The sequence below is a fragment of the Nelumbo nucifera genome, chromosome 7, assembly GCF_055504915.1.
Source record: "Nelumbo nucifera cultivar China Antique chromosome 7, China Antique-T2T, whole genome shotgun sequence".
NCBI lineage: Eukaryota > Viridiplantae > Streptophyta > Magnoliopsida > Proteales > Nelumbonaceae > Nelumbo > Nelumbo nucifera.
In genome coordinates, this window is record NC_142655.1 from 40,918,958 (window position 1) to 40,925,000 (window position 6,043).

Sequence of the window (6,043 nt, forward strand, 5' to 3'; positions counted from 1 at the left end):
TGCTGTTTTAGAGGGTGGAAAATACTTAGCCAAGAATTTTTGGGTCAGGTCATTCCAAGTGGTGATACTTCCTGTAAGGAGTGAGTTAAGCCAATTTTTAGCTCTATCATGCAATGAAAACGGAAATAGTCTCATCCTAATAGCATCATCATTAACTCCATTATGTTTAAATGTATCACATATTTCCAGGAAGTTAACAATATGTGCATTAGGGTCATCACTTGGCAACCCACTAAATTGAATACTTGTTTGAATCATTTGAATGATTGCAGGCTTGATTTCGAAATTCTTGGCTTGAATTGTGGGCTTGCAAATACTGGAAGTAGCCCCATCAATGGTTGGACAGACGTAGTCCAAAAGGGTGCGATTTGCTTCGGCCATCTCTTCCTCAACTTCTATTGCTGGTTTGCCAATTTCAACCTCCTCTCTTGTTTTGCCTCTGTTGGCTCTTTGCAACAAGCAAAGGGTCCTCTCTATTTCAGGATCGAATCGTGATAGTCCTTCTTGTCTAGTGCGTGTCATGCACTAGTGAATCTAAACACAGCTAGAATTTGAGCAAATAAAATAAAAATAAAAAAATAGAAACAGAAATAAAAAGTCCAAATTAACCAAGGTTAACAAGCTCTAATATTATTTTAGGATTAAATCCCCGGCAACGGCGCCAAAAACTTGATAGCTATGATTATAACCCTAGCAAGTGCACTAGTTATCAAGTAGTATAAAAATATCGTTCCCACGAGGATTTAACAAAATAAGTATTAGAACTACAACCTTCCCTAATTATTTGGACAATCGAATTTCAGATTTAAGAGTAAAGGCTACTGAAAGACAGAAAAAAGAAAACAAGAGCAAGAGTACTAATACTGAAGTATGCAACAATTGACTGAATTCTCTAGGACCTTTGGTCCGTCTAACCATTCCAATGAATAGTAATAGATGAGATTATCCAAGATAATTTGTCATTCCCATAAGCTGAAGTTTTTCCAATTTTATTCAATATTCTTTCTCAAGATATATCATAACTACTTCTATTAGGTAACCCCTCGATCTCTCGACTAGAGTTCTCAAGATAAAAATGCATTAAGTTCAAGGAAAAACTATTACTTTCAGATTAATCATGTGTATATACCCTATATACCATTCAATTCACACCATGAATTATTTGGTCTGCTATAGGAATTCCTCTCTCGATTCATTCACATAAACCTAACCAATTAAGAGATGGTCACTCTTAATAGCATCAAGCAAGATAACTCATAGACTATATGGAAATCATGATCTTGGAAAAATCAGAATAAAAATATATTCATTATTATGATTAGGCTTTTACAGCCCTAATTATAAATAAATCAATTCATACTAGAGGAAATAAAGCAAACAAGAGGAAAGAAAGAACTCATGGTGTCGCCCTTGGAGCTGAGATTAACTCTTCTCCTTGCCGCCACCCCCTTCTTGCAGTCTTCTTGCTTGATAGATTGGTTGCTCCTCTGCTTCCTTCTTGATACCTCTCTAGTCCGCCCCCCATCCCTTTATATAGCTTATAGGGGAGGGGGTGGTCTCCAACTCCTTATCTTTATAGGATTACATTACAAATTTAAATCTGGTAGGACTCTTCTTAGTTTCTTGTTCTTGCATTCGTATTAGGCTTCCTCTACGAATTTGGCTGCTGCAAGTATTTCCTGCAAGTTGGGCTTCAGCTGCGAATTGGGTCTTCCTGCGAATTTGCCCCGACTTTGAGCCCGGATGTGACTTCGATGCAGGCCAAATCTGCGAAATTCCAAAACATGAAAGTTGTAGCTTCCTCTCTTATCTTTCTAGTGAGTCTTGAATCAGCCCAATCGGATATCGGATACGAGATTTAGGCCCAGATTACTGAACGGTGCCGAAACTGTGAAAAATCATCCGATTTGCCTTGCTTTTCTCCTGATGCCTTCTTTCATGCTCTGAACCGAAATACAAGAAATAGGAGTCCAAATAAGTATTAATTCAGTATAAAAGACTGAATATTTGGGGATAAAAATATGATAAATTTTATTCTCATCAGCTGACCTAGGGTTTCTTAAACTAGCCATTTAACCTCTTTCCTTAGACACCAACCACCGGTTATGGAAAATAGTTACAAGCTTTCCTAAAATTCAGCACACCTTTGAACCAAGTGTAAGGCTTCCCTAAAGAATCTTGCTATCCAAATTTTAAATTAGGGTTACGGTGAACTGCATGTGAAAGGTGGTGATTTTTGGGCCAAGGAAGGGTGATGAAATCCCCACCTTATCTTATTTAATTTAGATGCCCTTAAAATGGATTAATGGAAAGACAAAATGAACACAAAATGAATGCAACTAACTACAATGCATGAACAATTATTTCTAAAATGCAATTTAGTAATATAATATAAAAGAATAAAATAAACTAAGCACAAGAAGCAATTAAAATAAAAAGAAACCTAGCACATTCACAACTAACAAAATAGTTTCAGCAATTAAATAAACCTATATTATGCATGCTCTAGAATATGAAACCCTAAATGTTGGAATGCAAATGTAAAACTTTTAAAATATTTATTTTATTTTATTTTATTTTTTTAAATTCGAAATTTGAAATTCAAATTTTCAAATTTGAAATTCAAATTCAGATTTGAATTTAAATTCAAATTCGAAATTTAAACTCAAATTCAAAAATATAAATAATTTCCTATTTAATGATTAATTATTCAATTAAATAAATAAAAAAAGAAATTAAATAAAACAACAAGTAATTATGACAAACAGGAAATAAAAGAAATAATTATGCTTAAAAACGAAATTAACTACTACCAAAATAAATTCTAACAAGAAAGTGGCTATTCAAAAAAATTAAACCGAAAATAAAATAAACAAAAGAAAATTATGCAGCTATAAATAAAATAAAATAAAATAAATGATTTTTTTTAAATAAAAGAAAACAGAAAAATAATAATAAAAAATACATCAGATTTTTTTAAAGAAAATTAATTAAAAATTCAAAAATCACTATTCCATAAAAAAAGAATTTGAAAATGAAATTAAGAAAATTAAAAATAAAATGGAACGACTACACCTGCAATGCAATCCAGTTTCTCTTCTCTTCTCTTCCGTCCAGTAGTCCCACAATGCTCCGGTACCCCACCTTTCCTATTACGTCCTACAAAATCAAAGAGAAACAATAATTAGACTAAGATAATGGATCAAGTAATAAAACAAAAAAGAAGAAATAGAGAAATCAGATTTGTTTCAACAAGACAATAAATAAAAATCAGAATATAATAAAGTATGGGAATCTACAAAGGAAATAAAAGAAATAAATTAAAAAAAATGATCCAGAATCCGGTTCTGATGGTGGTAGCAGATCGACCAGACAACTTGTAGAAACCCTTCCTGACAAGAACCGAGCATCTGTCCTTTCTACAACCCTTGAACCCCTCAAGACACCTTAGCCTTGAACTGAACGAATTCAGATATACAAAATAGAGAAATGAATAAGAATTAAATCTAAAAGATTGCAGAAATAAAATAACAGAAAAGAAAAGAATGGTTGATCAGATCTAGTGGCAGTAGTTGCAGATTGGTTGAATAGCTTGCAAGAACCCCTCCTAACAAGAATTGGGCGTCTTCCCCTTCTATAACCGTTGAACTCCTCAAGAAACCTTAGCCTTGTAACTAGGTGAATTGACCAACGCCTTCTTCAGGGCCCTCGGGGTCCTTTTTATAGAGAAGGGTGGATAAAACTGGGATTAGAGAGAAAGAGTTGGGTGGCAGCTAGGTTTTTTTGTAGAAATATGGACACCCTAGGGTTTAAAATGAAGGGTTAGGATTGTTCTAGGGTGATGCTAAGGCTGAAAAGAAAAAGAGAGGGCACCCAATATTATGTAGGGCTGAGATTTAATGGCTAAAGGCTGAATGGTGAAGATTAGAAGGTAGGTGGCTCCCTAGGGTTAGAATGCTTATAAGAGAGTGCCCTAGAATGGATGGTGGAGATTTGAAGGGATGGAAGGTGAGGATTTAGCAGTTAAGGGTGGCTAAGGTTTGTTAAGGATGAAAAGAATGAGTGGATAGATGCCTTAGTGTTTTCTAAGGAGAGGGGAGTATGCTAATACGGTAGGAGGGGCACCAAACTGGGTTTAGCAACTAGGAGGCGCCCTCCTGCTTTCGGTTTTTTACAAAAACACCCCTCTCTCAATTGGACTTCACACCAGCTTCCCAAAATTTGCATTTCATCCATGAAAACTTTCCAATTTTCCCTAGAATTTGCATAGAGACCCTCAGAGGCCACAACATTGCATTTAACTGGGAAAAGGAAACATCTTGACTATTATAAGGCCACAAATACCCCTAAATTGATGCCCTTAAGGCATCAAAATGTAAATTTATCACCTACCAGGTCTCTAAGACCCCTCGGCTTCATGACTGGAGGAGGCGCATGGCCTCTCCCGAGGACCGCACCCTTTTATCAGACCCTTGCCAGGGCATATTACCAATGGCTATGGTCTCTTGGTCCCATACACTTAGTGCAATGAACTAAAGGCGGCAACCCCGACGTGCTCGGTGGTTCACCTCGGCTCGAGACCCCAACCTCTTCAGAGCATGACCTCGGCTTCATCGATGTAACCGCTTGGAGAGGAACCAGGCGGACCTTGGCCCAGCCTTAGATCCTCCCCCACAACTCAACAAGCCACCTCGGCCTTGCCTAAACAATCATGGGAGAGGGAGCCAGGTGAGCTTCAGCTCTGCTTCGGCCATGCCTAAGGAACACTGGCCTCATCGGCCTTTCCCTTCTAACAACTTAAGGCGTGCGTGTAGCGAACCAATATAAGATACATTTGTGTGTGTGCATTGTGTTCTCGTGACCCCTCAGGACAAAAAAAACAGAAAAATAAGGGAGAAACAAGAGAACACATTGCACAAAAACAAAAAGAGGCACAGTATGCAAAAAGAGTGCTCGGTTTTGTCATTAGACTTTGTCGAATTTTTAGCCCTTACAAAATAGTTTGGCAGCCTCTCAGGCCAATCACATGTACATCAAATAAAAAAAAAGAGAAGAAAACCCCATTAAGCATCACCACCTACCGGAGGAGGGGCCTCGTTAGCCTCCTCGGGAGTATTTGGGATCACCTTTCGTGACTTGACATCGTAGTCAGGCAAGATCTCCTTGAGGACCTTCTTGGTGTCCTCGATCCCATCTAGGTACATCCCAGATGAATATTCGGTGAGCTCCTCCACCTGCTTCTCTGCCACCTCGGCCCTCCTCAGTTCCTCAGCAGTCTTCCCTTCAGCCTCGGCCACCTTCTTGGCCTTGGCTTGGGTCACACGCCACACGTCCTTGGAGAGGTTCTTCTACACCTCCTTTAGCTTCCCCTCGTGGTGCTCTCGAACAGCCTGCTCGTCCTTGAATCCCTTGAACTTTTGCAACTTCTCATTGGGAGCGGAGGCAACCTTTTGGAGTTTCTCCTTCTCCTCCTTCAGCATCTCCTTTTCCTTCTCAAGTTCTCCAGATGGGCCAAGTTGAAGCTCATCTTGTCCCCCAGCCCGACGATGTTAAGGCAGGCCTACAGCGAAGATCGTCAGCAAAAGTCACAATAAAGAAAAACAAAAGAATGCCATAATCAATATAGGAATTTACCATGGCCAAATGCTGCAACGCCTCGTCGTAGATTGCTCACGGTGAGCTATTCATCATTCAAAAGCGATCCCTTAAGAGAATTGCCCTACTCACCAAGGCCTGATCGACCCCTTCTTCTATGATCGAGTCCCCCTCATGGACTGGCCATCGGGGGCGGAAGACCTTAGATGACGGCTCGGCCCCTCCAACGGGCTCTTGCATAGAAGTGGGGGCAGATGAGGGTCCCATGTGGTGTTCCTTGGTGGGAGGCTCCCTCGTTATGGCATCATTGTGAGGACGCTTGCTTGGGGACACCTTCTTCAGTAGCTATCCTCGAAGGGCCTCCTTGGCAGGCCTCTTCTTACCGGGCTTGGCCCCCTTGGCGGGTTCCTTTAAGGCTTCCTTCGGCTTTGGGACTGTTAGACAGTGT